The following is a 12,484-nucleotide window of genomic DNA, read 5'->3' on the forward strand; positions in this document are numbered from 1 at the left end:
TTTAAATTTAAACCTTACCTTACTTAATTTATTGCATCTCATATAGAATCACCGACGCTCGACGACGGGGACTACGAGTTGGTCTTAGGACAAGACCAAGGCTTTTCAGAAGACCCAGCACAAGTCGTCGAGGGACTAACTGAAACCCCGAACCCAAGTTTGGAAGCCTCTGACACTCCTACCCCCAACCTCACTCAAGAAGGCAAGCCCCAGTGAATATCCCAGTATTTCAATCTATTACAATCCCATTATTATATTATATTATATATCTTGCATTACGTCTAGGAGTTGAAATGAAACCCTAGTTGCATAAGATCTTAGGAATCCAATGTATTGTACCCGATTCCTTATCGCTTAGATGCTCTGCTAAATAGGGCCGGTAAAAGTCGGGTGATTTTCTGTCACTCGCGCGATATAGGAGTTGCTTGTTTACAATTCTGCAACCACTATAAGGATGACGGACGGGGTCATGTGCTGTATCATGACCTGAGGATTACCCTGTCTGTTTTAATAAAAGTCTTAAGGTCGAAATGTGTGGTAGTGGTGGCTAAGCTTTTGAAAGTACTAGCCACATGCCACGAAATATGGTAAGCGGTAAGCCTAGTACCCGAATGGCCCGGCAAATGGACTTGTCTCCACCACTCGACTTTTATTTTATGTTTACACGCACCGACGTGTGGGAGTACGTTCTGCATGGCAGACAGAAATACGGGTTTTGTAGTCGCGCTACAGACGTATGTCCTGCACGAGTGATGTGCGTACGGTCCTGCAGTCGCTTGTGGTGGCCCTGATCCATAACCCGGAATATGAGGGAAACGGTTGCTTGGAACGCCCTGTTGGTATTCTGAGCGTGTGAGTTAGGTGTACCTTGCAAGGTTAAATTCGATTCGGATCGTCCGCCTCTCACGAGGATTGAGACTGCTTATCCCTTTTGCCACATCGAGTAAAAAGTATAACTGTTGATGGAATAATCTTGAAGAATGATAATCTATATCATGCTTGTTTAGTATAGGTGCTCACCTAGAATGGCTAATCAAGCTAGAATCTGAAAGCTAAAACTTGAAAATAGTTTATACTCTCTGTTGCTTTTCAGCTGAAAATAAACTCAGAGCCCCATATAGTACCTTCATGAGTCTAGTTATGGGTTAAAGTATACCCAAACTCGGGTAAGCCTTGCTGAGTATTAGAATACTCAGCCTTGCCAATATCTGTTTCAGGTATGACCTTCGAGAACCCCACGGACAACCTTGTGTGGCCAATGTCCGTTCCTTATGGTTGGTCTGTGGAGTGGGACCCGTCCCCGGCCGGCAGTGACCCTCCGGAGTGACACCAGGCCCAGGGCTAAGCGTGGTGTCCGCCTTCGCGACGTGTGTAGTCGCGTAAACTTTTCTTTCCGCTGTGAGTTTGGACAAGCCGTTACGCTTGTCAGTTTGAACACTGTGTGTATAAGTTTACTTATATTTGAACTCGGCTTGTAATAATGTATGTATGGCTGTAAATTAAAAGTTGATGAGCTATTCTGTGATGTGAACTCGCCTTCGTGCAAGGTAAACCTGCTTCGATCCTGTTGAACCGTGGTTGTATCGGGCGGTGACCCGACAGACCAAGGGATTATTCCGTTTGAAGTGCGTTGAGCTGACTGCAGTTGTACGGCGATCATTAGCGCACTTGAGCCGGAATAATTCAGGCGGTTCTGCCACACTTACCTATTCTATAACCGCCGCCTTCCCTGCGGAAACATAAATACGACACCCGAGATTATTCACAGGTAAATTCTACAACGATATTCCGTGTGAGTGTGGATTTATTTGTGGCTTAAGAATTACCGCAGACATTTCTGGTGTCATTGCTAGGGATTAATAATCCTGGTGATGATGCTAAGATACGCCAACTTCATATCTTTTCAGAACATAAATATAAAAGAAAATAAAAATGTTTTGCGTAATATATTTAAACATTTTACATATTTAATAGGATTATATTTGATTATTTTTGGACCAGCAATGTACAATTTTGTCACCGTGATAAATTATCCTTAGAGTTTCTAAAAGAATATCTAGACAGGTGATTGAGTGGGTACCATCAGAAGTAATATTCATAATTTAGTTTTAAGTTTGCATTGAAACCTTAATAAGTAATGAATGTATTGAAACGCCCTGGTCTAAACAACCGGAGCTAAACATGTATTTAAACACCAGAAAACAGTCTCTGGTGAAAATACATTACACAAGTGGTGCCACAGTCATACATAGCTTTATTTAATGCGTTCGATTACAACAATAATATAAACTAGGAATACAACAGTAGCGGTGATAAACGCAAGGGCAAACTCTTCATCTGACATGGTGGCTTCTACTGCAACGGCACCACTCCAGACTTGGGTATAGGGCACGAACTACTCACCTTCCTCAGGCACGAAATCAGGATCCTCTGCAATAAGTCATAAACGGGTGAGTACAAAAGTACTCAGCAAGTTCCACCTCACCCTACGGGATGGGAATGACATGCACGACGCACATTAAACACAATGCATTAGCAATGCAACTCATGGTATGCGACTCTTTCCGACACAACCCACAGTAGGTAGCTCACTAGTTGTCAGGACCACACCGTAGCCTGTCCATTCCGTGGACACGGACCATTCGAATGGATTCTACACTCTGCAGAGGTCGTACACTGTACCCACAAGCTCGACTGCCCGAACGGACAACCGACATAGCCGACACCCAGCCGTGGTCACGCCCCAGCCCGGCCGCACAAACCCTCGGGCCCTGACCCCAATGGTCTATACCCGTGAACCATCCCTGCGACCGTCAGGCTAACCAGTGGGATTAGGCTAAGTCCGGCCCATAACGGAACCTGTGGTCGTACTAAAGTAAGCTAGGTGAGATGTCAAAACAACTCGGTCCTTATGGTTCACCAGGGCAGCAACCATCCCTCAACATGTTAACTCGAGCCTACCTCCACGGTAGCACTCACCTGCCAGTCTACCACCACGGTAGCGCCGGCTCCAGCATACCCAGCTGCCCTAGCCTCAGCCAAATTCCTTCATATCCTAGTCTCAACTCTGGATATGCATAACTACTCATATGCATGTATGAGCACACTCAATCACTCAAGTACCGGTATATGTAATCGATCCTAAACCAGCGCTACAACTAGACGTCCTCACATGGATGCAACCGCTCACGTAGGGGTCGATGAAACTTGCCTTCGCTTACGTATGCGTCGGCGGCGGCAGCTTCCTGCTCGCGGTACGGGTCTTCTGGCTCCGGCCCGCTGTACTAGCCTTCGTACTCCTTGGCAGGCTCCTCCTCGATCACTCCGTGATCTACGGTGGAAACGGCACAACCAGCAAACAAACACAAGCAAGCTATAAAATAAGCTCAAATGGAGATGAAAATAGGAGGAATAGATAGTATATGATTTGAGGAGAGTTTAGGAAGAAGAGTTATGTGAAAAGGAGTTGATATGAAGGAGATATTGGGTTTACAGTATTGGTTGGTATTCAAATAGAATGATTTGGATTAGGTGCTCACGGCCTGGTGGGTGTTTTGGGCCTTTATTAGTATTGCGGAGTTAATGGTCGGGGAGCTGCCTGCTATCTCACCTTGGCGCGGAACAGCTCGAGAAAGAGGGTTAACTGTTGGAGCTTCGTCTCGTGAGTGAGCTGGGCTCGTGAGAAGTGGTTTAGCTAGCGGAGTGAAGCGGCTTGGTGTGCTTGGGCTAATGATGGGGTTCGTCACGGCCTTGCTCCTTTTATAGGCGAGGGGAGCAGTAGCGGCGTCGCACAGGGATGGGCGACGGCGTGGGCTGCGGCAGCTCACCGTCAACTCAAACAGTGGCAGCGCTAAAGGCGCGAGCGTCGAGGCGGCAAAGCCGGCGAGGACGCTGCAGCGGCGTGGGCGAGGTGGGGACGCGGAGGTGGGCGGCACGGTGCGGTGCCGACGGCAATGCGCGGTCCCGTCGTGGGGCCGGCGTGTCGCGCGTGCGCGAGCGGGAGTGAGCTAGTGCGGGTGAGGACGGCAGGGAGGGGCGTCGGCTTCTTTTTTGAACGAGGTGAGGCGGTTCGCGCGGCGGAAAAATATAGGCCGGCACTGTGCGCGATGACCCTGATTTATAGCGAGGTGGGTGCCGCTATATTTGCATGACGGGTTATTTCAAGGTCCATGGTGTGGGTACTCTGTGGCTTACAGGGAGTGATGAAGTTATGGCGAAGAAGGTAGGTGCTGTCATGTTTATCTGGGAATTATGGCGTGGTGCGGTGACCCGAGAGGCTTCTATGGAAAGGGACGAGATGATTTTTGTCGTAGGTGCAAGCATGCGTATGCTGGAACGAATGTACTAACGCAGGGCAAGAGTATAAAATAGTCTGCCTAGTAGTTACGTAATACCTCATATAACGTTAGTATTATTTTACATTACTAGTTTAATTGCAACATAAGTTTTATCTTAGCGGTTGTTGGAAATTGAGATGGCCCTAATACCCACTAAGTTTAACCAGGAGTCTAACATTTATGAAGGCACTTACCTTATTGAAGGAACACACACCTTTAAGGAGCTAGTCCAGCATTCACCCTCCTAACCCTACCACAACTCATCTACCTTGCTCATGGGTGGATGCTATGGCAAGGAGGGGGCTCTATTTATAGGTCAAGGGGAGGCTTAAAAATATCTCACTCTTACTTAGTGGAGAAGGATCTAGAGGGTTGACTTGAAAATATCTCTCTCTTACTTAGTGGAGAAGGAACTAGAGGTTTGCCTTGAAATTATCTCTCTTGCTTAGTGGAGAAGAAACTAGGGGTTGACTTGAAAATATATCTCTCTCTTGCTTAGTGGAGAAGAAATTAGGGGTTGACTTGAAAATATCTTTCAATGGTAATGAAATCTAGGATGTTACATGTATTCTCTTTAGTTTTCATCATATACAAATCTTTTTTTGTTTTCTGCATTCTCCAATCTAAAAGTACGATGACCCTATTGCATATACGTTCCCATATTTTCTTACATCTTCTACACCTTTTTGCTAGCACGAATCGTCTGCCCGGTTTAACAAATTTACTATTGTGATAGGCTCTATAGCCTTCTCCTTTGTGCCCGTCCTCTCTCTCTTAGGCTGTCTCCAGCGATATCCTCCAAATCCCATCCTCTACATTCTTCATTTACAGAATTCTCTACAAGATTCTCTCCTCTATATCTCATTTCTCTCCAACAACGTTCTCTAAATCTCGTTCTCTATACATTAAACCCTATATTAGAAACGTATTTTGTTCCAAATTTTTGTACGTACGTATTTATCATACCTCAAACGCTATGGACATATTTTATTTTTATTTAATTCAGTGTTTGAAACGTAAAGAAAAAATAGAGAAGAGGAGAGAGAATCTCTATATATAGAGGAAACCTGTAGCGTTCTCTATTTTAGAGGACCATTTAGAGAACGCTGCTGGAGCAATAGAGAACGGAATCTTCCTCTATATATAGAGTACAGAACGCTTTACAGGCTACCGATGGAGACAGCCTTAGAAACGTGTACCTTCCCCCTATTTTTGCTCCCAAGTAGCTTCGGCAACCCTGCGGTCATCAAAGATGAATTCTTGATTGTGTTTTAGATTGCTATATGGGGGGATGTGCATGACAAATAAACCTAATCGTTTTGTGGGTAGAGTCGGGCTCGGGTTGGATTAATAAAAAGCTTGATTTAGTTTAGACTCAAAATCAACTATATCGGGCCTGCAAATTCGGGCCCAACTCAAGGAGAGCTTGGGTTCAGACCGGACCGCCCACTATTTTTTAATGGGAAAATAAATTAATTAATTGTTTCATGTCACGATACTATTGTGCCCCTAATCTCCATATACTTGTTATTGCTGCACTTTCCAAGTGAAGCAACTGCGCAAATAGCATGGCTATATTTATTCTATTAAGTTTTCAAATTCTTTATTCAAGGTAAATTTAGCTTTCTGTACTAATAAAGATTTAATATTTACTTATGTATTGTTGATATAGACTATTGTTTAGCTACTTTATATTCCAAAGTCTATGAAAAACAACCAGCTAACTTCCTTTAATTCTATTATTTTCTTGGAGCCATCATGGATATATGATTATGGTTAATTTCATATATTTTTAATCCACTTAATATTCATATACTTTTATGAAAATCCTTTAATTATAAAATTGTTTGTAAAATAATAGGAGATATACCCTCGGGAACCACTCCAATCTCTTTGTAGTTGGTCATTTTCTTCCTTCTAAAAAAATTAATTTATTTATCTATATCTCTCTCTCTTTTAGTCTCTCTCAATCTCACTGCCATCAGAACTGCCTAATGTGTCCACCTAAAGTTGTGAATCCTTTCTACCTTCCATCACTTGCTACACATATACCTTCCTATTTCTCACGCCTGCTCAACAGATCTTTCTTCGTACCGCCGCCGGGACGACAATCCATGGTATAGTGGAAATCGTCAACTCCTGTCACTTTTCACACCCTATTGATTCGATGGGGTGCTTATACATTGCACTCTTGATGTAATAATTGTTGTAGGAGCGTTTTCCTTTAACACTTTGTTTGCAACTCCAGCGATACAATGTTGCAATGCAATCATTGGTGAGTTTTATTTTTCACGCTGATCGCTTCTCCTAGAAGCATCATTCAGACGTGTGAAGTATTCTTGTTGTCTTGGTTTTGTGATCCAAAGACACCTGCAGCTTACGAAAGGTGACGTCTTGGCCAATTGTCTTATTAGGATCAAATAATCCGAGCTGTTATGATATAGTCTCACTGGGATCAATCGTGGAGATTTCTCTATTTACTTTTCGTGGACTAACATGGTAAATTATATGCTCCATAAGCGAATGTCGTGACTTTGTATCACACTTAAGTATTAAAATGATTAATTCATGTGGAATTTTTTTCAAGGAGGTGCAGGATGTTGATTTTCTAATAACTTAGCCTACACACAAATCTACGTAATAACATTGATCAATCAGTTTCCTCTCCTTTCTTTAATTCAAACATTTGACTGCACAGCTTATGAAGTCTCTAGTATTGAATTGCTGATGGTTAGTACATTATTCTAACGTGGGCTTATAATAAATCAAAACCGTAGATCTTTCTTTTTTTCCAACAAAACATCATGGAAATTTCTAATCCTCAAGAATGAACGCCCTCAACATGGTGGAGAGCATTGTTATAACCACCTACAAAGCAAAAGGGTTACGGAAGAAGCAGTGCCCGCAAAAATTAATACTTGCAGGTTAAAAAATGTCGCCACGTTCATTCTAATGTGCTAGAAATTCTCATGTTATTTGGTGAAAAAGAGAAAAATCTACACCATTTGTTGTCAGGGACCAAATGATAACTCTATTTGATTGGGTGAGATGAAAAGAATAAACATCTTGCAGCCATGGATATACTGCAACATATTTGCATGAAAGTAATGATGGTGCATAGCAAATTGTGTGTGGACATGTGTTACTATGTGACAGTGTGCTTGGCAAGTTTTTGAGTATATGTGCTTGCCAAATTAATTTTCATGACATATGGTAATTAATAGCCGAATATGGATGGCATGTACCAGTGATCGGCTCCAATCCGTATTGAAATCAGCTTTAGCTTTCTATTTTTAAATTCAAGTTTAGATATATTAAGTAGCTATATTCGATATGGGTTTCTTGGATTACTCTATCTTCATAAAATTTAATGGTGTAAATCTTTTTCTTTTTTGATTAACGTGGGAATTGTCAGTGTTTTTACTGGCAAGCTTACCTAGGGATACCCTAAGATAGTAGACTTGTAGTCAGGGTGTCACCGAGATCAGGAACTCCAAGGTGCAAGCAACACAAGATTTAGACAGGTTCAGACCGCGTATTGCGTAATACCATACGTCTTGTGTAGTAATTTATATTATCTTGGATTGGTTATCCTTTGAACGGGGTATCTGCCCGCTCTTATATACTCTGGGGATAGGGTTACAGGTATCTTGGTCCGGTACGAGCTTAGAGTCTTACCCGAGTGCTATTCGGATACTTTTCCTTTTGTACCGAATAGTTCTACTCGAGTCCGAGTACATTACATCAGATATAAGGTATGGAACATGCCTCATCTCTTATTCTAGAATTATCTATAATATATGAGCAGTCCCATAATACCGGATCTGACAGGAATTTCTAGGTATACTTAGTAGTCGTATTTAATATGGATTCCTTAGATTTTCTTAATTATTTAATTCTGAAATTAGCTGTTTATTAATCGTATTTTATATGGACTCTTGAGTTAGTTTCGACCGTTATATCTTTATAAAATCCAACAGTATAAATTCTTCTCTTTGTTAGATTAATGTGGAATTTTCTAAACCTTCTCGGCGAACGTGACGGCTTCTTTCACTCTCTTTTTAATATAATAGATAGGAATGTTTCTTTTGAGAGGGAGTAACGGATGGTACTGTCTGAAGAAGGGGAATGAAGCATCTCCCAGGTCGAACATGGGCTGGTGACTGGCCAGGATCGATCATTGAGTGGGCTTGCAGAAGCAAGCTGGCCTTAAGTTGGTATCGATTAAGTTGGAGAAGCTGCTGAGTCGTGTGTTAGTAATGATCCTGGCAACCACCTGATGATGATGGCATTAACACGGCCTACATCGCCGCGGAGCTGGTGAACTGTGTTGTAAAACGATGGGCGTTGGTCCTGTTTGTGCAATGCAATATGTCGTGCCCTGGAATTCTAAAAAAAATCTTAATGGGCTAAAAGGTTTTTCTAGATGAGCTAATACACTACTACAAAAACGATGGGCGTAGATGCGCCTCCATTTTTTTCAAAGACGGTCTAAAACGTAACTCGCTCATAAAAAATTAAGGTTACCGTAGCTTTCGACCCGCCCCTTAATAAGCATTCGCGACCATAGGATAAACCGCTCCTATAAATAAGGTCATCGGTCATCTTCAAGGGTGGGCAATGGAATGCCGTAAAATGATCATTTTCAGCTCATCCTATCACCCGCGCTGAAAATGAGAACCATTTCTAAAAGCGGGAGATTGCATCATCTGCTCTAAACATAATTTCTAGAGCGGATGATGGCATGACATGTCCCTACAAATGGTCCCACACAAATAAATTCATAATTGTTTCATATAATCTCGGATGAAGTTAAACTTTATATTAAAATTGTAGAGGTTGACAAGAGCTAAAATTTTTCTAGTTGATAAGCTTTTTCACTTAAGGTTATTTAATAGTTAAAAAATATTATAAATTCTCTAATTTTAAAATCTAGAAGTTTTTAATTTTTTGCAACAACCTCATATGTAGAGTAGCTCCATATCAAAGTTATAGTTGCAAAATATAAAATTTAATTGTTTATACATTATTTATTTAAAACCATTTAGGATTATAAGATCATTTAGGTATATATAGTTGTACCCTGCAGGTGACTATGACTATGGATATGGATAGTCATTTATGTATACACTAGACTACATAGTTAGATTGACGTATTATACTATATAGTTAGACTGAAGTATTATACTTATAGATAGATTTATATATACATACACTATCTATCATATTGGGCACCAAGGTCTAGATACCCACGATTGAATTGTTGTACTCTATAGTACTTGTGTTGTACTATATAGTATGAATGAAGTATATATGAACGTGAAAGCAATTTGAACATATGTATTTTGATCGTGATACATTGACCATTTGATAAACACTTGAGATATGCGAAATATATCTTGTGTGAGAATATATAGATATATGCTTATATTTTCAAAGAAAATAATAAAAATAAAAATAATTAAATTATTATAGGTGCAGGTGATGGCGCCACCCGCTCCTTGAAATAATTTCCAGAAACGTATGATGGCATCATCCGGTTCTACAAATCGATTTCAGAGTTAATAAGAAAATAGCATACCTCATAGGGTCATTAGTGACTGTGTAGTGTGGTGTAGAGGAGGTTACGTGTGAGGTTTGAGGTAAGCGGTTTGAACCTCGCTTTAACGCAAGTGTGCATATTTCGTAAAAAAATTGTACCTCTATAGTAGAGGGGCTTGTGATGGTGACCCGTTGCCTAGGATATTTTTTCTTTTTTATTTTGTTATGTTTAATTTTTTTATTTTCTGAAAATTGATTTGTAGGCGCGGGTCATGAGCTCACCCTGTAAAAATATTTTTTTATAGTGATAATTATATAGTACGACGTGGCACACATATAGTGTAGGGACAAAGAATGGTACGTAAAATCCAGCTAGCTAATTAATCATTCTTGTTTATTAATTACGTATGTAATAGAGAGACAATAATTGGCACATACATAGAGTAGCTAGTCGGCATATATATGATGCATGCTTTGGCTTGAGAAGGAAGGAAGAGACAAGAGGTACTACTGGCTACAGTATTAAGCTGACTCCAACAGGCGCAAGTCATTTCGGCCAGCCATCCGGAGCTTTTCCTGCCCTCGGCAAGTTGCCTGCTTCTCCTCTTGTAAGTAAATGGTGGTGGGTCCGGGTTGGTAGGCCGTGGGGCCATGCTAGAAGAGATGGAGCAGCGTGATGGCTGCCGGCCAGAGCACTAGCGATTTTGGCTGATTCTCTCTCCTACCACGATTTTGGCTAGCCCGTTTAGCTGTTCCGTTGGAAGGAGATTTCTGCTGCTGCACTATCCGCGCGGCAGCTATTTTAGCTTTTTCCTAGCCCTTTGGCTGCTCTCGTTGGAGTCAGCCTTAGAAGTAGTGCTTGCTCACCAATGAGTATTTGGTCAATTTGACTGTGTTGTGTCGAGGAGAGTGAGGCTAGCCTGGCCAACCAGCTGCCTCTGCCTGCAAATGTGCACTGCATTTACTCCCCGGCCGGCCAACTGTGCATTGGAGGAGCATGCAGCAACCAGCCAGAGAGACGCCTGCCTGACTATGGAGGCAGCAGGCATATGGTCATTGGGTTGGTGGTGGAGTGCATGCAGATCGAGCAGCGGTCATTGGGCGCACCTTAACTAGTATACGGATGCAGGGATTAATTAGCTAGTTAACGTGCAGTGCAGAAGCTGCATGCGTGCCCTAGGTACATCGATCAATAAAGCGAGCATTTCAATTGGAGAATAAGGGTAGTCCCAACCAAGAACTATGCAGTATTGTGCAGTATTGTCTATGATACCACCTAAGAAAGAAATTATAGTTCTCAATGCATAATTTGTAATTATGGTTACAAAATAAATTCTTCCAATAACATTTCTCCTCTTTCTACCAATTTCTTTCCTTCCCACTCTCTAATTCTATCTTGATATCTGCGATTACATCCCAATGGGTATTGTGTAATTTCTTAGACTTATTTTTTTGCAAGAAAACCATTTCTTACATGAGACCCAGTTTCTTGATCTTTTCCTCTATCTTCTCTTTATTGCATTGCCAAATCAACAAAACATCCTATATAGCATCATATTAAATGCAAATGCGATGAAAACCATTCTAGTCACTGCATTAGGACTGTCCTAATATACTCCGATCCACTACTAACTACTGTACTTAGAGCCTGTGTTGCATGTGTTTGGAGGAGCTAAAGTTAAGTGCTAAACTTTAGCACATACTCCCTCTGTTCTAATATATAAGGCGTAACCACTTTTTACTCAACTCCCATAATATAAGACGCGCTTTCTCTATATGCACGTACATTGATACAGTAATAATAGTGTTGATATGTTGATAGTGAGAATTAAATACATTCCTTGATCTTTAAACCACATGTGGTTACGCCTTATACTAGGACTGAGGGAGAATTAGCACTTATACATAAGGTTGTTTGGATCTAGGGATTAATTTTTACTCCGGTTCACATCAGATATTTACGTGCCAATTAAGGGGACTAAACATGAGCTAACTATAAAACTAATTACATAAATGAGATTAATTCATGAGATGAATCTGTTAAACCTAATTAATCCATCATTAGCACATATTTATTGTAGCATAATATTGCCAAATTATGGACTAATTAGGCTTAATGGATTCATCTCGTGAATTAGTCTTCATTTATGCAATTATTTTTTTAATTAGTCTATATGTAATACCTCTAATTAGTGTCCAAACATCCGATGTGACGGGACTAAAAATTAGTCCCGAGGATCCAAATGGCCCCATATGCTAAATTTTTTTTAAGTCTTTGCTAAAGTTAGTCCACCCTATTAGCACTCCCGTTTGGATAAACTAGTGCTAAAATTTAGCACTTGCACTATTAACACTTGGATCCAAACGGAACCTAATATTTATAATGGATGATATGGTCTTGCAAAAATAATCTAGTTACCAATGTTACTCAAATATAATGTTGCCTGCCTCCTTTGACGGCAGGCAGTGAAGTGGATTAATATTCCTTTGTATGATACATATATATCTACTACATGTAATAAAATATAGGTATAATTGGTACTAGGAAGACGTTGAAATCCCTTGGAGCATGCCAATTGGAGTATGATGAATGGGGGACTAGCAAA

This window comes from Panicum hallii, chromosome 1 (genome assembly GCF_002211085.1).
Source record: "Panicum hallii strain FIL2 chromosome 1, PHallii_v3.1, whole genome shotgun sequence".
Taxonomy (NCBI): domain Eukaryota; kingdom Viridiplantae; phylum Streptophyta; class Magnoliopsida; order Poales; family Poaceae; genus Panicum; species Panicum hallii.